The sequence below is a fragment of the Mesoplodon mirus genome (assembly GCF_964341445.2).
Source record: "Mesoplodon mirus genome assembly, chromosome: 15".
Taxonomy (NCBI): domain Eukaryota; kingdom Metazoa; phylum Chordata; class Mammalia; order Artiodactyla; family Ziphiidae; genus Mesoplodon; species Mesoplodon mirus.
In genome coordinates this window covers 74284211-74307716 of record NC_138991.1, presented here as the reverse complement: position 1 = coordinate 74307716, position 23506 = coordinate 74284211, and positions in this window count along the sequence as shown.

Genomic DNA, 23506 nt, shown 5'->3' with positions numbered 1-23506 from the left:
GGCACGAACCCGTGTCCCCCGCATAGGCAGGCGGACTCTCAACCACTGCACCACCAGAAAAGCCCTGTCAAGACTTTCTTCACCCCTCCCCCACATTTCCACCACTCATTTCCATAGCTACCATCTAGCCACTGATTTGGCTTCCCTATGATTCTGATTCTAGCAGGCAGGTGTGCTGACAGTGTATAAACTATTATGCACACTAGAAAGACTTACCTCTCATACCCTTGAGAGTTTGAGAGCTAAGAGTCAGTCCTTTGCGGCTGAGCTATTGCATGTACCAGCAAAACTGTAAGTTCTGAAAATGCATATTTTGGATCAGCCCTTAAAATAGAATGACCAAATAAGACACTCACTATACTATCAAGCAGAGTGATCAGCCTTCCTAGATAAACCCACTCTCTTGAGTTGTCTTAGTTACAGCTGACACAATAGCCAGACAGTTTTGTGATTCATTTATATCCATCATCCTATATCCTGACTGATTTTTATCATAAGGATGCATCCATATTTACCACTAATCTTTTTGCTTTCCAAATATTTTGTATCACTCCACCACAGAAATGACCCAATAAGAGTTAAATCTCAAAAAGAGCAAAGCAAAACAAAAAAAACTTTACCCATCGAGGTTAAAAGAGGCACCTAGAACCACTATTCACATTAAATTCCCCAGACAAAATTGTGGACCAAAATTTCCACTCTTGTGTCCTTTCCCTGTCTCCACAACCATCTTTCTGATCCTACATCTCTATTTGGTGATTATGCTTTCTCTACTTTTCCCCTTCCCCCATCAAAGACTGCCTTAAAGGGGGGAAAAATCCAATAACCTCACTCACATTAAGAAGTAAGTTAGTAATTCCCTACAAGGCTTAATAGGGTCTCTCCCATAGAGGATTTATATTTTAATGTGAACCAAAGGACTGCATCTATAAAAGTATAATTTCAGGGATCAGAAAAGTCATTCAAGGAGGCTGTAGGTATTTCTCTGGCTTACATGTGTCAGATCCTGAGCTGTGGGGCACAGCAAGGTCTGTGAGGAGCAGCCAGGAGCTGAGGACCAGGCAGAACATTGTGGATGCTCCTGCATGAGCCAGGACAAATTGGGGGGTGGAGCATGGGATGGGATGGCTCAGTGGCAGGGGGAGGTCAGTGGTCCAGCTCCTCCAGGTGTGTCCTATGAGAGGCCCAAGAAGACAAAGCCTGTTGAGCTCCTGGCAGACAGGATGGGAACCTGGCAACAGGCAATATGCAGACATGCAGACAAGGAGACAACAGTGTCAGAAAGCATGGACTCAACTAGGGGTTTGGAATTTAAAGCAGGCTCAGTTTTCCAGAGGAGCAGGATGAGAAATTCTGAAGCTGAGTACAAGAGGCATGGGAGCACCAGACAGGAAACCAGATTCAGGAATCACTGTGATCTTTGTAGAATCTGAGACCTTGGCTCCAGTGCTCACTCAAAAGCAGCTAGATCCAGTTCAAATGGTTTGGAACAAGTGGGTCATGGTTTTGATCCAGACAGACACTTAACTTGCCTCATTTGCACACTCCAGGCCTCATCTGTTCTCCAGAACTGACCTCCGCTCACTTCTCAACTCAGGATTTTTGGAGCATTTTGCTGCTGACCTTTCTGTGCTCTGGCTCCCATTTCTGTGTCTCACCAGCTAACTTCCCTGCATTCTCGATATCTGGCCCTAGTTCCAGATTCTCAGACTCACTTCCCTTAGAGTAACTTATGTTGCACACAGAGTAATCAAGAGATGCCTCTGACAGTGTCCAAATCCTTTCCCTATTCACAAACCAAGCTTAGCCTACTTCATCTCAATTACCTTCAATGGAAGCCCTGAAGAAACTTACTGCAGGAAGAACCTGCTCCATGCATGGTAGTTAAAGATGTGATGAGGAAGTTTATCTAGTAGCCTGAGCCCTTTACCACTAAGAAGATAAGATGCAGAGCCCCAAATCCACTGTCTCAATCAGCCTTTCTGCTATGTCAGGGTCTACTCCAGATGCCATAGGTCTTCCTGGACCAGGCAGCAAATTTGGGGAACACTCTGAAGTTCTATTCATTTTGGGGTTTAAGGGTTATATTAGTCAGTTTTTAAAAACTGCAATAATGCTGCATAATAAACAGCCCCCAAATCTCATTGACTTAGAGGAACAAACATTTTGTGCCCAGATGCCTGTCTAGGAGCTTGCTGGACCAGCTCTGCTTCAGACTGAAGTATAGGATTAGATCTGCTCCCATGTCTTTCATTTTAGGACCCAGGCTGAAGGAATAGAGACTACTTGGCCCATGTTATTCTCATGGCAAATGACAGGACTGCAAGAGAACAAACGAAACTATATGAGTACATGCAAAACCTTTGACATACATTGTATAGATTGTATCTGCTCACATTCCATTGGCCAAAGCAACACATATGGTCAAGTCCATACAGTGTAGAGTAGTATTCCCTGCTCATAGTGAGCCATGGCATGTCCCCAGAGCAAATATAGAATTGTGAAAAAAAAATTAATACAATCTACAACACTGGACTATACAGTGATAATAACAACAATAAAATAATAGGAGGAAGAGGAGAAGGAGGCAGAAAAAGAGAAGGAGTATCTTTTGACCCTTTGTCAAGCACTTTCTTTGGATTAGCTGGTGGCCTAAACACTCTGTATGCATTATCTCATCCATCCTATCAACAAATCACAAAAGTAAACATCTTTTCACCCTTCATTTAATAGACAAAGAACCTAAGCAACAGAGAGGCCAAGTAAACAAGTAACAACAGCAACAGAAATAATGTTGAGTTCATAATTATTGAACATTACATCAATTTTAGACTTTTCCTGCTATAAGTAATAGAAAATTGAACTGACATAGCTTCAATGATACCATTAATTGTTTACTGTGCAAAATATCCAGAGGTAGGGAATTCTAGGTTTGGTGAGCTCAGTGATTCATTAGTATCTGCAAAGACCCGGGGGTTTCCTTGTTTCTGTCTTATCACCCTCAGCATGGTGATATTGCTCACCTCATGTTACCAAGATGGTTGCAGCAATTCCATGCTTCACATGCAGATGACAACTTCTAAAACATCCCTATCATGTATCCCATTATTAAAGCCTTCACAAAACACGTCTCCACATATCTCATTGGCCAGAATTACATCACATACCTATGCCTAAATCAATCACTTGACAAGAGGTAAACAAATCAAACTGATTTAGACAAATTATTTATCCCTGTAGGCTTAGGAAAATCCTGTTCTTCTAATGGTCAGGGTCTTCTGAGGCAGGTCAGTAAAACTGGGGTTCTTTTAATGAGGGAGAAAGGGAAGAAAGGCAGTTGGATAGACACCCAAAATATCTCTCACTATCTCTTACCATGTACCAGTCACTGTGTCAAGTATCTTTCTGTATCAACTCATGAAATACTCCCAAAGACTCTGTAATTAATAAGCTGTTATTAGACTCAAGTAGATTGTCTTTGTTGCTTGTGCTTTTGGTATCATATCTAAAAAATTATTTCAAGACCAATGTCAAGTAGCTTCTTCTATGAATTTTATGGTTTCAGGTCTTATGCTTAAGTCTTTTTGAATTAATTTTGTAAGTGGTATAAGATAGAGATCCAATTTTATTCTTTTGCATGTGGTTATCCCGTTTTCATAACATAATCTGTTGAATAGACTATCCTTTGCCAATTAAGTGTTCTTGTCTCCCTTGTCAAACATTAACTGATCACATGAGAGCTCAAATTTTGTTCCATTGGCCTCTGTGTCTATTTTTATGCTGGTGCTGTACTATTTTCATTACTGTAGCTTTGTAGTATAGTTTGAAATCAGGAGATATGATGCTTCCAGCTTTGTTCTTCAGTATTGCTTAGGTTATTCAGGGTCTTTTGTGATTCCACATAAATTTTAATGTTGTTTGTTCTATTTCTGTGAAAAAGTCCATTGGAATTTTGATAGGGATTGCATTGAATCTATAGATGGTTTTGGATGGTATGGACATTTTAACAGTATTAATTCCTTTGATCCATGAATGCAGGATATCCTTTCACTTGGTTGTGACTTCTTCAAGTCCTTCATTTCTTTGGTTAAATTTATTCCTAAGTATGTTTTATTGTTTTTGATGCCATTGTTAATGAGACAATTTTTTAAATTTCTTTTTCAGTTACTGTGTTGTTAGTGTATAGAAATGCAACTAATTTCTGTATGTTGATTTTATATCCTGCTTTTTTTTTACTGAATTCATTGATTAGTTTCAATAGTTTTGGGTTGAGTCTTTAGAATTTTCTATATGTAAGATCATATCATTTTCAAATAATGATAACTTTCCTTCCTCCTTTCTTATTTCAATTTCTTTTATTTCTTTATCTTGCCTGATTGCTCTAGCTAAGAGTAGTGAGAGTGGCCACCCTTGTCTTGTTACTGATCTTAGAGGAAAAGCTTTTAAACTTTCACTGTTGAGTATGATGTAGGGGCTTTTTTATGGTAATGTATGTTTCTTCTGTACCCAATTTGTTGAGGATTTTTATCATAAATGAATGTTGAATTTTATCAAATTCTTTTTCTGCATCTATTGAGATGATCATATGATTTTTAGCTTTGTGAACTTGGATGCTCAAGTTTCTCCTCCAGCTTGGGAAGTTCTCAGCTACTATTATTATTTTTTTTAATGAACTTTCATTCTCTCTCTCTCCCCCTCTGGAACTCCAATGATTCTGATATTTGTTTATTTGATGGTGTCCTATAGATCATGTAGGCTTTTTTTTGCTTTTTAAATTTTTTTCTCTGTTCTCTTCTGACTAGGTTTTTCAAAGTTCCCGTCCTCTAGATCTTTGATTCTATCTTCTGATTAGTCTACTCTACTGCTGATGCTCTTTATTACATTTTTCACTTAATTCACTGTATTCTTCAGCTTCAAAATTTCTGTTTGGTTCTTTTTTATGCTTTCTATGTCTTTCTCAAAATTCTCATTTTGTTTGTGTATTGTTTTCCTGATTTCATTGAATTACTTTTGTGTTTTCTTGTAGCTCTTTTAGCTTCCTTAAAATAGCTACTTTGAATTCTTTATCAGGTAAATTGCAGATCTCCATGTCTTTGGGATTGATTACTGGAAGATTATTGTAATCCTCTTATGGTGTCATATTTCCTTGATTTTTCACATTTCTTGAAATTTTGCCTTGCTGTCTTTGCATCTGAAGTAGTAGTCACCTCCTCCAGTAGTTACTAACTGTCTTTGGGAAAGAAATGCCTCCATCAGCCCTGCTAGAGATCCTGAGGCTTTCCTTGACCTTCTATGGCTATGCCTGCTCCACATTTCTTGCTCCCTCTTGTGGCAAAATTCTTAAGCTTGTAAGCCTCCTTTCATTTGTGCAACACACCATGCCATGTGCTGACAGCCTCCCTTTTGCCTTCCCAATGGTGGTGTCACTAAAACTCAAAATTGTGGTCTCTCCTTGGCCCACATATTTGGGTTGGCTTTCTGCACGTGCTCACTAACCATCTGCCAAAACTTGCTCTCATCACCACCCCTATGAGCTCATACAGGGAGCTGGCCAGAGGGTGGAGATGTGTGTGGGTGAGGTATGTGGAGTCCTGGGGTCGTCCATGTGCCAGCTGGGGGTATCTGCAGGTGAGGTGAGTTCAGTGGCTCATAGGTGGGCTTTTTGATTGGGTCCATGATACAGTTAGTAGTATCTGTGTCACTTTAATGCCCTCCAGAGTCCTATCTGCTGCCCTTCCAGCCACTCCCTCCCAGCCAGTCACAATTCAGCACAAGGGAAATGGGCCTCTTTGGCATCATCTGACACAGCCGGAGAAGTTGGACACTCACTCACATGTTCTCACTCCCTGCCCTTCATACCCCATGGGAGAAATCACAGGCAAAAAAGATCTCTCTGGACTCTAATCTGTGCCACCTTGGGGGAGGGGTGATATGGATAAAGTCAAGCTGTCCCTCTTACCCTTTTCAATGCATCCAAACTGATATATATATATATATATATATATATATATATATATATATATATTGATATATTGATATATATATATATATACACACACATATATTTTTTGCTCCAATGGTGTGCTGGAATTTCTCAACTGGAAATCTGGACTTCCACAAAGGCTGTCTTTGTGATTGCCTGAGATAACATTCTTTAGAGGTTCCCATTCCATGGCCAAGAAGGGCTAGAGCTAGTTCATGGGCCACTGCATGTTCCACAGCCTAGACCAAGATACCTATGCCTATTACCCAATGAACACATGGATCAGATTCCTCCTGAGTCCCTTGGCATGTGGTTCTGGATCCCACAGCTTCTATAAAGGCACTTTTGACTGTGGATCATTGCCAGATTGTTGTTGTTGGGGGTGGCAGTGCGGCACGATTGAGGGACATCTTATTCTATTTTTTGCTAATACTTTCATTTCTCCACTAATCATTTCTCCCTAAGTCAGAGTTTTTCACCAAAGTCGAAATACTCCTGCATTATGTTGGTTGTAAGATATATAGCTTTTCACATCTTAATATCTCTGAAATCTGAATACAGCTGACAACCAGTGATGTGCTAATGTTTCACTGCGAATATTTCTTTTCCTTTAAAGTTATAATTAAAGGCATAGCTGTGAAAAAAATATTAGACATTCAGTTCAAGACAGGGTTTCAAAAAGTGATATCAGGGCTTCCCTGGTGGCGCAGTGGTTGAGAGTCTGCCTGCCAATGCAGGGGACATGGGTTCGTGCCCTGGTCCGGGAAGATTCCACATGCCGCTAAGCAGCTGGGCCCGTGAGCCATGGCCACTGGGTCTGTGCGTCTGGAGCCTGTGCTCCACAGCGAGAGAGGCCAGAACAGTGAGAGGCCCGCGTATCACAAAAAAAAAAAAAAAAAAAGAAAAAAAAAGAAAAGAAAAAAAAATGATACCAAATTGCCCAATCCATGTATCCAAGTACCAGTACCCTGATTAATCACAGCTGGGAATACATGGGAGAATTTCCAAGGACCTTTTGGCTTGTCTGTTGCCTTCCATTGATGGGGCATGGGAAAGTTCAGACACAAGTTAGCTATATAACCTAAGGACATAGTCTTCCTTTTATGAGTTCCAATCCAGGATGACACCCTCCCATGGATAGTTATCTCCTACTTTATAACTAATCCCTGAACACCGCTGTGGGAATAAGACAGGGAGCCATGAAAATACCTGCTGTCCCCAGCTGGTCTCACCAGCCTTGAGACCTGGTGTCTTTCACATAGAACCTAACCCTGATCAGGACCTGAGTACACTTTAACCATATAGCGAGTATACCAACAGAGTCATCTACTGCCACCATGTTCCTGCCACCTGATCAACACAGGAGAAGACCTGGCCCCCATCTTCCTATACAGTAAAAGCCATCTCTGCCCATGAGTATATTGTTATGCTCCTGCAAATCAGGACCTCCTTCTAATTTACCCTTTTCCCTATCCCCTTTGCACCTACAATGTCCATAACTTCTTGAGGTGAATTCATCTCACCTGATCCTTCTGCTCTTCTCTGGACTCTTGTGCCAGCCCTGTTATGGTGGAATTGAGAGGATCTTAAGGATGTAGCTAAGGTATCCCCACCAGTGCATATTATTGGTTAGCATCCTGAAAGGAAAATTAAGAAAAACACTTTAGGAGAACATGGATGAAAGATAAACTTTTCTCTCAAGAAAGACAGGCATGCAAATACCTAAATACAGTAAAATCATGCTTTAAAGATCCAAGCAGAATGCTTTAGAAACTTGGAATGGATGGGAGATGGGAGTGAGTATTCAGGTAGCCTTTATAGAACACATAACAGAGCCAGGTTCTTCAAAAGCATTTTTCATAGAGGTGTAGTGCACTAAAGTTGACCCTTCTGTACAGAAAAAAACTTGAGTTGTATGTACACCTTGAAAGGTAGAGGAGGAAGGTAGTTTCAATTGAAATGAAAAGGAAAAAATAGATAAGAAATATGAAAGGACTAAAAATGATGTCTTAGATGAGATTCCCCAGAAACAGAACTTGAGATGTTCTCAGGAGAAACCCTCAGGACAATACCAGGAAAGAAGCTAGAGAGGATCACCTTCAGCTAAAGTTTAGACAAAGCCTGGTCCTACAGGGAGTTCTGAAGCATGAATGCCACTGCAAATGTTCTCCCTTAAAGCAAGGGGGGGGCAGGGATTTTTTTCCATTTTATCAACCACTGATTGGAGGCTCCTCCCAGGAAAAGGCACAGCTTCCCAGGCCATTCCAGGTAAAGTGGTTCCCATAGGTCAAGGGAAATTCTCCAGAGAATGATGCATCTGTGAACTATGAGCAGCCATCGCTTATGTCAACTGAGTGTCTGGGTGAGGCACCAAATTCATAAATAGTAGAAGAGCTTTGATAAGACTTAGTGGCACACTGGATACTGATTTTTTTAAAATGAGCTTTTTATGTAATGCTTCCTTTTTCTTTCTTTCTTTCTTTCTTTCTTTCTTTCTTTCTTTCTTTCTTTCTTTTTCTTTCCTTCTTTTCTTTTTTCTGGCTGCTCCACAGGGCTTGCAGGATCCTATAGTTCCCCAACCAGGGATTGAACCTGGGCCATGGCAGTGAGAGCACCAAGTCCTAACCACTGGACCACCAGGGAATTTCCATCCATTTCTTGTTTTTACTTATCTCTACAATGAATACATATGTTTTAAAACTATAAAAAAAATACAAGAAAAAAGGGAGTGAGAAAGACTTACTTGCTTCATACTAAACAAAATTGCTTTTCCCCTCCCTTTCCATTCTAGTAGAGATGTTATAGAAGAATGTCTAGGACTCGATTTTAAGCTACATCAGGAAAGAAGTCAAGCATCTTACCAAGGCTGTATATATGAGGACTCAATTCAAACTTGCTTAAAGCAGAGGGACCTTATTGGCTCAGGTCACCATAAATAATGAGTTTGGAGCTGACCTGTGGAAAGGTGAGCAGACAACTGTGGCCTTCAGTACCAAGTGTTAGTTAGTTAGTAGCTCTGATTAGACTCCAATTGATCATGCTTGTGTCACATGTCCTTCCCCCTTATAATTGCTAATGTCACAGAGATAGATTACCAGATACAGCTGGGCCTGAGTCATACACCTTCCTTTTTGACCAAAAGCATGGAATTCCATGTTTGACAGACAATACTCCTGGGGCCATACAGAATGGGGAAGAAACTGATCCTAGAGGAAATAGGAGCATCTGCAATGACATCATCTAAAGTGAAACCATTAATGCCCACTGCTTGCACAATGATCACAGAAGAACAGGATTATCTTCAAAGAGCCTGTAATTCTTACCTAAAAATTTTTGTTCAGGAAAAACCAAGTTGAATTTCTCAATATCTGAAAATAATCACCTTAACATATTGGGTGATTGCCCTTCTTTCTTTTTATGATTTTGTGTTATTCTACCACCTCCATGAACTCCCTGCTCCAACCATGTAAGTTTCCACCTGTTATATCACGGAAGGCCCATTCCTGTAGCCACAGAGCAATGGTTCTCAGTTGTGCTGTGCATCAGACTCACCCAGAGGGCTTGTGAAAGCATAGATTCCTGGGCACCACACCTAGAGTGTTTGATTTGGTATATCTGGACTGAGAATTTGCATTTCTAAAAGCCTTTCAGGTGGTGCCCACTCTGTTGCTCTGGGGACCAAATTCTGAGAACCACTGCTCTAGCGAAAATAAATGGAAAAGTGAGCATGTGTGTGTGTTGGCAACTGCAGATAGATTTTAGCAAGATGTTAGAAGATCACAATAGGCTTACACAAGTAATAGCTGGTTTCAATGCAAATATCAAAGGAAATTGAAAGAATCCCTATTACAGGATTGGACTTTCACGTAGATAAAACTGGAAAGGTTTTGATTCTGAAAGTTCCACGAAGACTTCATCATTGAACAAAGAGATTCAGCCAGAGAAAAAGATCAGATAAATGGCCTTACCTTCTCACCTCGAGCCTATGGTTTCACATGGCCTCAAAGTAGCTGCCATTAGCTAAAGAGAAAGGCATGGGGGCTAGGACAAAAAGTAATGAAAAACAGATTTGAGATCTATGTTTAGGTCCAGAACTATGTAATGACGTGAGTGTACTAAATTTTTTAGGCAACTGCATTGCCAAAGAAACTGTGAGCCAAGACTGAAAATTTTTGTAGCGTTTGAACTTTAAAACAACATTCAGTCTGTCTCCTTCACTAGGAGGTAAGATACATGAAAAGAGGGACTTGCCTGTGTTTTTATTTTATTTATATTTTTAATTTTAATTTTTAAAAATTTTTGTCCGTGTTGTATCTTCATTGCTGTGCGTGGGCTTTCTCTAGTTGTGGTGAGTGGGGGCTACCCTTCATTGTTGTGTGTGGGCTTCTGTTGTTGCAGAGCACGGGCTCTAGGCACATGGGCTTCAGTAGTTGTGGCTTGTGGGCTTTAGAGCTCAGGCTCAGTAGTTGTGATGCATGGGCATAGTTGCTCCGTTGCATGTGGGATCTTCCTGGACCAGGGATGGATCCTGTGTCCCCTGCACTGGCAGGTGGATTATTAACCACTGCGCCACCAGGGAAGTCCCTTGCCTATGCTTTTAAACCACTGTACTTGTGCCTAGCATGGGATCACATGCAGAGTATAAGCTTATTAAGTTTGTGTTGGGAAAAACAAAACAAAACAAAACATTGCTCAGAGACCTGAAAGTTGCACCAGCTAGAATCTGGCTATGAAAGCTGTGTATCCCCAGGGAAGGTATACGCTCTGGGCACCTTGGATATGGCCATGGATGTTTATGGACAAGAAAGAGACTATTTACAGAGTAGAAAACAAACTTATGGTTACTGGGGGAAAAGTGGCAGGGGGGCACGGGGAAGGATAAATTGGCAGACTGGGATTGACATATATACACACTACTATATATAAAATAGATAACTAATAAGGACCTACCGTATAGCACAGGGAACTCTTCTCAATACTCTGTAATGACCTATATGGGAAAAGGATCTAAAAAAGAGTGGATATATGTATATGTATAACTGATACACTTTGCTGTACAGTAGAAGCTAATGCAACATTGTAAATCAAATATACTCTAATTAAAGAAAAATAAATGAAAGAAAGAAAGAGACTCTTTGAGGGCAGATCCATGGACATGGGACCATGGACATGGGGGTTGCCCCCAGAGGGCAGAATCAAGGTCTATCAAGTACTCCCCCAACCCTCAAGGTACTCATTGCAGGAGGGATTTCACCATGCCTGCTGATCAGGATCTCATGATCTCTGTGTATGTCTCCCAGTGTCCCTTTCATGAAAGGGACATTTATTTGGTCTCTCCTGGATCATTGTTTAGTGTGTGTTGTGGGAGTTTGCAGATAACTTGTCTTTTCAGATAATAGGTCATTTGATTATGATAGGTCATTGGGTTCTGGATGATGTGGTCTCTGTCATCACCTGTGATCTTGAAATGCAGCTGGCTGTAGTGATTGAATGGAGCTTTGATTTGTCTTCCTTGGGGAGGGAATATGTTCTTGTGTGGGAAGAAAATCAAAGTAAATATTTGAGCACCAAGAGAATGACGGTGTATTCTCCAATCTGTTTCCTCTTTTCTTTCTGGGCTCCCAGATGGCCTACATTTCCCAGTCTCTTTTGAAGTTATGTGTGGCTGTGTGACTGAAATGTAGCCAGTTCAGGCTGCTATAGGAAAGTACCATGACTGTGTAGCTTATAAACAACAGACAGTTATTTCTCACAGTTCTGGAGGCTGGAAGTCTGAGTCAGGGTGCCAGTGTGGCTGGATTCTGGTGAGAATGCTCTTCCAGGTGGCAAACTCCTGATTTCTTGTCGTGTCCTCACATGGCAGGAAAAGAGCAAGCTAATTCTCTGCCCTCTTCTTATAAGGGCACTAATCCCATTCGTGAGGGCTTCATCTTCAAGACCCAACTAACTTCCAAAAGCCCCATCCCCAAATAACCATCATGTTGGGGATTCCATTTCAACATAGGAGTTTGGAGAGAATGCAAACATTCAGTCCATAATAATAGACAATGGAATGTTCACAAAAGTTTCACGTTGGAAGCATAAAGATTTCCCATGTAGGTTTCTCTATGCTTTTTTTTTTTTTTTTTTTTTTTAATTTGCTGGGCAACTCTCAAAGACACGTGTTGTAAACGGCAGTGCCTCCATCAGCATGAGTCCCTCAGGGACTGAGTAAATCACTCACCACATACTTATGGCAACATCTGCACTGGATTCTGGGAGACAGAAATAAAATTTTAAGGTGTTAAGCCATCGAAATGTTAGGTTTATTTGTTACAGCAGCTAGCATTACTGTAATTTATACTCTTACTATTCTCTTCAAAGTTGTAAACTTTTGCTAATGTGAAAGCTATCCATCTCTGCCTGGAATGAACCTTTAACATCTAACTTGACAAAATATAGCAATTACCTCAAGGTCAAGTTCAAATGCCACCTGTTTCCTGGATATTTTACTAATAATTGAGAAAACATAGACCTTGTTTTTTCCTGCCTTATATTAGTTTCCTGTGACTGTAACAAATTTCACAATTTCCTGTAACAAATTACACAAACTTGGTGGCCCAAAATGTATTCCCTCACAGTTCTGGAGGCCAGAAGTCTTTAATCAGTATCATCTTAATCAAGGTGTCCATAGGGTTGCCCCCCCCCCGGAGGCTCTAGGGGAGAATCTGTTCTATGCTTCTTTCACCATGTGGTGGCTGCTGGCATTCCTTGATTTGTGGTCACATCACTCTAATCTTCAAGGACAACATCTTCAAATCTCTCTCTGATGTGTCCTCACACTGCCTTCTCTGTGTGTGGATAATCTCCTTCTGCTGCCTCTTATAAATAAGGATTCCGAGAATGAGTTTAAGACCTACCTTAATAATCCAGAATAATCTCCCAATCTCAAAATGCTTAATTTTATCACAACTGCAAATACTTTTTTTTTGTTTGTTTGCCTATTGAACATATTCCTCATAGAATACAAGTTGGAAACTATCTTCATTTAATTCAGAATTTCATTGTATATATCACTTTGTATTGAACTCTATTGCATGTGTTTCTACCATATAAAATGCTGATACCATTTAATCATGTATTCACTCAACATTTATCAAACATGTTGTCTATGACAAGACTATAATATAAGACTGTAGAGGTAAAGGGTAGGCAATCACACCGTTTTAAAGGAGTTCATAAAATCGTAGGAGATACACATGACTATGATAGACTAAAGAAATATGATGCGGTGTCCAGTCAGGGGTGAGTGAAAGATACAATATGTAATGGGACACAGAGGAGGGATTTCTAACACAGACAATACCAAGCTGAGACCTGAAAGAACTACTCTGCTTTGGGGAAGTGAGTGGGAGAAGAATGTGGACAGGGTGAACAGAATGTGCAAAGGCACAGTGGTTTCCAAGAGCATGTATTTGTACAAGGAACTTCAAGCAGCTCCTGATCCAGCTGAAACGCAGAGAGAAGGGGCAGGAGGGTCACAAGAAAAGAGGCTGGATAGGCAAGCAGAGGCCGGATCATGAAGGGAGGTCTTTGTAAACTATGATAAGGATTTTGACTTATTTCAAAAGCAAAGAGAGACACCTGAAGCATTTTAAATTGAGAATTATGTGATTAGCTTGACACTTTGGAGACACCACTGTGGTGTGATTTAAACAATGGATTACAGTTAGGCCATTATGGTCTTGGGAAGAGCAATGAGTGGCTGCTACCAATGACCCAGGAAAGGAATGAAGGTGAGTGAGCTGGTATGAATGTGGATTAAATAACTATTTATCCTCCTCTCCCAGCTTCTTCTCTCTAGATACTTCCTGACATGCTCCATGTACTGCTAAACATAGAATAAGTACTCAATACATTGTTGTACAATGGACCATTGTAACTGTTCAAAATCTGCCAAATTCCAGGACAAATTCAGTCCATTTAACATAACCCCCTTATAGATATACCAATTCAGTGTATGGTTTTACCCACGGTATTATTCAAGGTAGACTTAGTTATAACTTAAAACCCTTAAAGTCTCAGTGTCTTAACCCAAAGAGGTTTATTTCTTAAGGGAGAGAACCACCATTGCCTAGGGTCTTGGAGTCCTTCCCTGGATCCTTTGCACTTGGCTGGCAGATGAGGGAAGCAAGACAACATGGAAGATATTCATCCGTTCTTCACTACCTTAGCCCAGAAGTGACCCCCATTACTCTGCTCACATTCCATTGGTGAAAACTAGTCACATGGATCCACTTGATTGCAAGGGGCTTGGGGAGTGCAGTGTGTCTAGAAGGAAGAGGAGAGCATGGACATCAGTGAACCCAGGCAGTCTTGGCCATAATATGCATGACTCCTAAGATGACACTCATTTGATAATATAATATTTAATTAAATCATATATTTCTTTTGTCTTGAATGTTTCATATTGAAGTAGTCACAGGATGGAGTGGGGAGAGATGCTTGTTTTCTGAATATTAATGATTTACCTCCCTGCAGTTACAGGAGCCCATGTGACTACATATAAAATTAATTCCGAATCAAACATTTCTCTTTGCTTAACATTATCTTCTACTCTCAATCGTGTGGTGGATGACATTCAATAATATTATGTGACTGGATTACGAATAATTGCCAAAGGAATTAAAAATCTGGTAAAAGATGCCAAATTTTATGATGTCAATAAGTGTGATATTGATGAATTTTGACCCCCTCCCCCAAAACTGATAAATGAGATGTTCACAGGATTAACAAGAAGAGAAACGAGAACATGATTTTGATCAAATATGTACTTTAGAGGTGAACAATTAAAATATCAAGTTAAGAGGGCCCAATGGAAAACCTGATGAAGCCCTCAATTTTAAAAAAAATAGCCTTTTTATGATCATGCTAAAAAGTCAAATGTGATTTGAATGCTTAATCACACATAATTCTTTATAACTACTTATACGCTAAAGTTAGAATTTGATTTATTCACTGTCTGCTCTAAAACTAGCACAAAGCTATCATTTTAACCTGTTTTTAAAAATATATGAAATACATTTATTTTCATGATTTTTCCCTTTCATTTCTCAGGCTTATGTCAATATCAAGCCCTTTCTTCAGTACTTCTTATGAAAATGTGGTCACAACTTCAAGTGGAAATTTTTCAATAGCAAATCTGTTCAAATAGCAAAAGCTGCCATTAATGGAAAAGCATTGGTCTTGAACTGAATTCAGCAATTTCAAATAGAGCTTTCTGTGATGATGGAAATGTTCTGCTTCTGCTTTGTCCAACATGAAAGCCACGAGCCATGTGTGACCTTTGGTATTTGCTGGTCCATTTACTGAGTTGTAAAAGTTAAGTCACAGCTAACCTTGGTTTAAACTATCCAACAAAGAGGTAGACACACAAGTCCATGCACAAGTATTCTTGAATGCTATGATATATTGCAAGGGAAGCAACAGAATCAGCTCAGGTACAGAGAGAGTGGAGGCTGAATGGGGGAGACCATGGGGCCAGGCCAGAAGCTGGGACAAGGACCAAGATCACCCCTCCCTAGGTCAATAAGCAGACCAACAGGCCTCTTTATGATACCTTGAAAATGTGGAGATGTTTAATGTCCTGCCCATGAATATTAGCATGTTCCCTACAGCAGTTGTGAAGATTAATATATGATGTCAGAATATATGTAAACTGTAAAGTGTTATACAAACCTTAGGTAGGTTTTAATCATTACTTTTATCTTGGAGTTTGATGTTAAAAGATTCCTCACTTGAATTCCTTTAGACTTTTACCAATCAATCAATCAGTTTGAAATCTCTTCAAATACCCACTGTGATTTTTTTTGACTATTGAGTTATTTATAAGTGAGTTATTTATTTGAATTTCCAAATATTTGAAGTTTTTCTAGCTATTTTATGTTATTAATCTAATTCCATCATGGCCATAGAACACACTCTATAGGATTTAAATCAGTTGAAATGTATAGAGGTTTTTTTTTTTTTTTTTTTATGCCCAGAATTTAGTCTATCTCAAGAGATCTGTGGCTTGCACTTGAAAAGAATATGCATTTTGCAGTTATTGGGTAAGATGGCTATAAATATCAATTAGGTCAATGTGGGTGATACAGACTCTTTCCTTTTAGAAAAAAAATTAAATGCCCAATCATTTGGGGAATGGAAATTAAATATGGTAAATTCACATATGAGACTATTTTATTCCTAAGTACTCATGAACAGTTTTACCCTGTGGATACTCTCAAACTTGGAAAGTTCTCTTACCAGCTTAACATTGCTCACTGCATTTTCCCTTTGGACAAATTTCCTGAGTAGATTAGAATGACTGACAGTATTGATGCCTAATTTTGCACAGGTCACAAATATTTATCACCAGAACTTCTGAAGCAACAGAGCACGTTAAGCCTCAGCTTTCCAAGTATATCCCTAAAGGGCTTTTCAAAACTAGAATGACCCAGGAATCTGGAAATGGTTACATTTTGCTTTTCTTAATCATTGAATGCACAATCAATTGATTCAGCTAATTCCTCTAAAAGAATGAGAAGCTTGAAGGTCTGAGCAGTTTATCTTCTATGGCTACTGTTCAGCTATAAGCAATAGCCTCCATGGATGCCAGAAAAATGGCCTGATTTTCAAGGTTCAGTATAAATCCAAATACCAGGAAACATTCATTTAAAATCAAATTAAGTTTAATTTAATTGGTGCATTTGATTTGTCAGGATTTTTAGCTGAAAGCAACAGAAATGAACTCTGGCTTATCTGAGTCAAAAAAGATAGGAATAGTAGGTAGCTCACATTGATTGGAGGAAGGACAGATAGTTGGGATTTGAAGATGAACAGGAAACAGTGGGAATCCCAGGCCAAGGGCAGTTCCACCACACTGCAGTTACAGGGGTCTGAGGGAATGAAAGGAGTTGCTACGTATCTTTTTCTTCTGAAAAGTCCGAGGTAGGAGCATCTGAATAACCACCGCTCAGCCACCAGGTAAAGGAGAGGAAAATATCCATCTGGATTTTTTTGGTTTCTAAAAAGCTCTGCATTAACCAAAACTCCAGCAGGAGGAAGCACCTAACAAATAAGAAAAGAGCTCAGACAACAGCAGGAAAAAAAAGAGACAAATCCCCACTTGATAATCCCCTCTTTCTTTGTTATTGAATATATTCACACCAGAAGGAAAAGGGAGGGTTTTTTTGGGGGGAGGTTTGTTTCATATTTTTATTTGTCAAGAGAAGTAAATTGCACTTCAATCTCTTGCTTATCTGCACATTGGCCTGGGGAATCAGAATGGGGTTTAATAGTGGATTGCTGTGAACTAGCTGTGTGATCTGTCACATCACTGTTTCCTTGATGCTCAGCTTCCCTTCCTGTAAATGAGGGAATTTGAGTCCATAAGCCCTGAATTATCTATCAAGAAATTATCAGCCTATCTAATAGAACTCCTGTGAGGCTGCTGCTCCACATCTGGTTTGTCCAAACTGGAAGCCACCAGTCACATGAGATTAGTGAGCACGTGAAGTGTGACTAATGTGACTGAAACACTATATCTTTCATTCTTCTTAATTTCAACTAATTTAAATTTTAACAGCCACATGTGATTAGTGAATACCGTATTAGACAGTTCAACTCTAAATTATTTTCCCTGTAAAAGCAGGTGCCATGTCTATCCTGCTGATTTATTTATTCTTGAGGCTGAGTGTTTGGCAGGGGCTTTGCTATTTAAATAGGGAGATCAGACAATAAGAATGGTGATATTTGAGTAAAGACTTGTTGAGGCATGGTAGCCAGCCATACAGATATCTGGTAGGGAATATTCTAGGCAAAGACCCCAAGGTCATGAGCTCATGCCTGGGATGGTCCAGAAAGAGCAAGAGGCCAGTGTGGCTTAGTTTGGGGAGGGAATAAGTGGAGGAATGATAAGTAAGGAGGTTAAAAGAGTAAAATGGTATATGAGGGGGTGGGGGAAGTGGTCCCCATAAGGCCTGGCAGTTTTGTTAAAGACCAAAGAGAATTATTGGAGGGTTTTGAGCAGAGGACTGTGATATGATCTGATTTATGTTTTCAAAGGTTCACTCTGGCTGCCCTGTTAAGAGTGTCTTGGGCCAAATACAGAAGTAAGGAGATGCTCTGGTAGGGAGATACCGATGTAGGGAGAAACCCCAATGATCCAAGCAAGAGATGGTGGCAACTTGGGCCACAACCATGGTAAAATGGTGTGAATGACCAGATTCTGGTTTTAGAAGTAATGCCAACAGCTTAGCTAATGGATTGGCCATGGGCTGTGAGAAAAAGAAATGAGGCAAAGATGACTGAAATTATTTTGGTCTGGGCAGCTAGACTGGTGGAATGGGTCTTCACTGAACTGGGCAGGATTGGGGATGGGGCAGGATGGAAAGCAGACCAGGAGTTCCATCTGGCATCTCTTAAGTCCCAATCTGGAATGAATGAATGTGCTTCTGAATCTCCAGCTCCAGAGTTACAGATGTCTGTCATTACAGCAGAAGGTAGCACTGTCCACCTTAGGGGACACAGAGAAGCCTGAAGATCTCCTGCTCTGTCAGGATGTAGCAGTTCTCCCAGCTATACCCTCCTCCCGAGGCTTCAGCTGTGTATGACAGTGCATCTTCCAGAGAGCGAAGCGTCCATCTGGGCCGGCCACTGTTTATTCTGCCTGAAGGAAGCTGTCTAGACAATGTTTTTCACTCCTTACTAATAGAGTTCTGCCCTTTTTTTAAATTTAATTTTAAGGTGGTGAATAGATTGAATACATTGTGTTTGCTTTCCAAGGTACTTATATTCCAAGACTAGAAAACATTACACAATTTTAGCGCAAAAGTGATTTTCAAAATGTGTATACCCTGGGGGCAAAACATTGCCTATTGTTAAGTCATTTAAAAATAAATTCTCCCTTATTTTACATAAGTTTGTTTAAAACTAGAAAGGTATGATATAGGAAATAAATGCAATTCACTTTAAAATGCATAGACACTGGGTTAAAAAAAAATAATGTAAAGAGTTTCTTTCTTTTTTTTCCCCCACAGAAAAAGCCCTGGAAAGGATTTTCTAGGTCTTGGAATCTTTCATTTAGGAAAGCCTGGGAGCTTGGCATTTGCTGGTTCTTGGGCTGGTGTCAAGAATATAAAATGTTTGTCATGTGATAGGACAGAAGTCCTCTTTGATTTCCTAGGAGAAAACAAACTCGGAGTAGGTGAAGCCAGCTAAAAAGTAATGTGATAGGAAACCCCTACAGAAGGCCCACAGCCCTGCCAAGCTTTCTCTTGGGGAAGTCTTTGCAGAACAGGGGCTGCATTGTTAGGCCAAGAGGAACCCAAGGCATCTCCCTATTTCCCCGAATTCCTGGCTGGTGCTCCTGATTCACTTTTGGGTCCTAAACGTACCCATGTTTCTTGGGTCATGAACAAGGACTCAGGCTGCCCTTTGCTTGTCTCACATCTCTCTGGGTCTCTGTTTGCCTCTAACTTCAATGTCCTTGGGGAAAATCCTGAACTGAAGCGATCTGTGTCCATTGGTGCCCAGCTCATAACCTGTTTTACCATCCTGTACACTCATCCCGGTGGTGAGAGCTGCTGATAATGACCCACAGCTGAACCCATCTCTGGAGAAGTATCCTTGGCCGATGGGAGCCCCCTTGCCCAGAGAAGCCTGACAGGTTAGCTCTCCCACCCTCAAGTGGCCAAAGACTAGTCAGAGATCACAAAAGCTCTGTCCCTTTGCTCCACGGGCAAACAAATCTGCAGTGCAGTTTATGCTCCAGAGCCTCAGTAATGAGATTCAGGCTATGGGTCTTGAGACCACATCCTTGTTCGGTGCCCTCCCCTTCTCTAGACTACTTCTGGTTCTCTTACAGGTGTCTTCTGAGAATACTCCCTGGATAACTTATGTGCAGCATGGCTCAGGCTCTGCTTCTAAGGAAACTAAGAGAATGCTCTCCTAATTCCAGAATGAGGAGAATTTCCTATGATGTCTTACCTTGTGGGGTAGGAGAACACTGCTCTTTTTGTTTTGTCAAGCAAATTCTCTTGGTGTGTAGAATATCACAGAGAGTGACAGAAGACCATTGGCAACCATCTGTTGTCCCTCCAAGAGAGGCTTCTTGGTATTTGGCACTCACTTGATTGCCATGGACTTGCTTCAAGGCTGAATTTATAGACAAATGCCACCTAACTATGGCCACATCATAAAGAGGGCAACATACGCTGCAAAACAAGGTACCAAGCAATCACAAGGATTTCACAGAAGACCATTACTATCTGCAAAATGTTTGACCTTTAGGAGTGTCCACTGAATCTCTGCATAATATCTTATTTTTAACAAAGTCGAAAACTGGTCTGGGTGGAGTTCTCCCTTGAAAGCACCCTAACACCTTACCTGTCAAATGTGATCCATGGACCAACAGCATCAGCATCACCTGGGAGCTTGTTAGAGATGCAGCATCTTGGACCCCACCCCAGGCCAGCTGAGTCAGAATTTGCATTGTAAACAAGATTCCACAGGAGATTCTTATACACGTGAAAGTTTGAGAACACTTGTTCAAAGATGTCTTATAGGTGAGTTTTGCATGGTTGATAACTGTAAAAATTTGAAGCTATAGTCAGAATCCACAAAAATGAATGATCAAGATGGAATAAAAGCTCATTTAACTACAGGTCATTTCTCCTCTACCTTGTACTGCCAAGAAAAGAGCCTAGAACTGGGGGTATTAGTTACCTGGTTTTAAAGTCTATTGGAAGTTTGAGAGCAATTACGAGGGGGAAAGTGATTTCCTGGAGCACTAGATCTCAAACTATAATCCTGGACCAGCAGCATATGCATGTCCTACAGACTTGTTAGAAATGCAGAGCTCCTATACAGCTCCCCACACTGGATGTAGGAATACGGAGGATGGGGTCCAGCCTTTGGCAGTTCAACAGACCCTCCAGGTGATTCTGATGCAAGCTCAAATTTTGTTTCCACTGTCCTGGAGAAAGCAAAGAGTGAAACAGATGACAACAGAAAATATGGGGGAAAATAAACAAACACAGGCCCTGAGCAGGCAGAGAGAGGTCTTAGGATAATTTAAGTGTGAACTAAAAGAGTGAGAAGGAGTATCTCAATGAAAAAATTAATCAATAGTCAATCTAAGAAAGAAGTGAAATTTTTTATTTGAGCCAACGTGAGGATTATAATCTGGGAGACAGTCTCTCAGAGAGCTCTGAGAACTGTTGCAAAGAGGTAAAGGGGGAGGCCTGTATATATGTGCTTTTGGCAAAGGGGTACGTGCAATCAAGTACTCATCTTGGTAGAAGGTTACCTCTATTTGTGAGGAACAGATATCTTAGTTAATGGTTTTAGTGTCTTTCTAAGTATGGGAAGATGAAAGACACTGGGCTCATAAAATTTTCTCCTGAAAATATCTAACTATCTGAGGGCCAGTTCTGTCAGTTTTCCCAGAGCACAAAGTGCCTCATCCTAATCTTCACCTTGAATTCCTTTCAGGGTGTATTGTAGGTCAGTGACTGCAGTGCTAATGACTTGATCCTTGTAGAACTGGATGGTGGGCAACAGTCTTTATCTGACAATCCCTTCCCTTTTGGTTTTAATTTCGACCAAGATTTGGGAGTCATTTCTTGACTGATTTGTCTCATGGCACTAGGAATGCTCATTCCCAGGTCAGACAAGGATTTTGTTGATAGGTCACTCAGTGTACTATTACTGGACTAGGCCCTGTTAACAGTGGCCCAAAACTTCTTGACCACCTGTCATATGTCTGTTATGGTCCAGGAAATGGCTCCCTCTTGTTGCTTCTTCCCATATCTAGAATTACACTTAGAATCATTGATCTTATAGGAATATATATTTGGTCAAGTTGCCTAATCATCATTAATTTTATCTGAGGCTCAGTCACACATTTGATAATGCAAGAAACAATAGGCAGAATACAAATAACATAGCAGGTATCATTAATAAGGTCATAAGTCAGTATCTAAGTTAAAAACTTCCATTAGGTGCAACCCAGCATCTCCCCAAGTCATCTGGCCTGTCTGTTCTGCACCAATCACTATCTTTAAGGGAAATGATAAATTGGCATTGTACATAAAGTTCACCAAAGATGTCTGCATGCATAAGGTGAGTGGTGAATCATTGTGAACATTTACAGGATTCAGAAAGGAATGCTATCTTTTAAGGAGGTAAGTGGCTGGCTCCAGAAAAAGAAAAATTGATCTTCATGGTTGAGCAGGTATTTCTGCCATTGGGGAAGTCTGGTTAATGCATAACACAGATGCACAATGCACACTAGAGGGAAGGGAGGAGGTCCAAATGGGCAGAGAAAAAAAATGATGCTTAAATTTTTCTTGTCTTGCCTTAAAATATGAATTTTATTTCATCAGGTAGACTTCAGTAAGAGGTGCCAGTGTTAATAAAGATATGGAATCATTAAACAATTGCATGGCTGGGGCATAAACTTTAAAGTATGGTAGAGAAGATGCTAGAAAGACAGTAAAGCGGTCATTGTAGGATATATCAGGAGTTCAGCCTTTTTACTTCCAAGTAATATGGAGCCACTGAAACCCTGAGCGGTAGAGTAACATCATTAAAAAAGAAAAAAAAAAAGTTTTGCAGTTGAAAGGGAGAGGATTCCATTACCTAAAGGTTTAATTTACCCAGTGATGCAGAATGAATGAGGCAATTTTATATTCAGTTACATCACGAATATTGCCCCTAGGATAACCCAGAAGTCACCGACACAAATTTCTAAGGTAACAGGATCTGGTTGGACGAGGTATGGGGTGCCTGGGACTTTATTTTGAGACAGTAATCTTTGCAGAAAATGAAAATGGTCATGTGCCCATTTCTGGGTACCTTTCCATGTTACGTAAATATAACTACATCTCTCTTCAAAACACACTTCAATTTTGTTCTAATCATATTTCCACAAAGTAAAATTTGCTTTCCTACTTTCCCTTCACACCTTTGTGTTTCTACCCATGATATTATTATTCGTAATAATACTGAATAAGAAAATGAAACCACAATTTTAATATGCATACAAACCACAGTGGAATTCAGCCCATGAAACACACTTCCAGGTCAGGATTTTCTTTTACTTTCTTGAATTTTTCTCATTTCTTTTTAATGAGTTATGTAGACTGACACAACAGCACACACCAATGTTGCTCTGCCTAGAAGATTGTTGGGCAGAAATACTAGAACAAGATGCCCAAAACATCCTTCAGGATTCAGAAATACAGTGGATACATTAAAATGTATAATTCTATGAGCTGCACTGCTCATAGAATTATTCACTAGCTGCACTGCTTGGTGCTTTATGATTAAATTACCAAGCAGTAAAAAATACCTAGAGGATGTCTTAGTGGCTTTAAGAAGTTAAGGGATCTCCTTTAAACCCCAGTGTCATAGGGAATAACGTTAATTTAAGACCGTCATGCTAATTTGAGGTAGAAGGCAGACAGGTTAAATGACTCCCTACACTGCATGGGTGGGAGA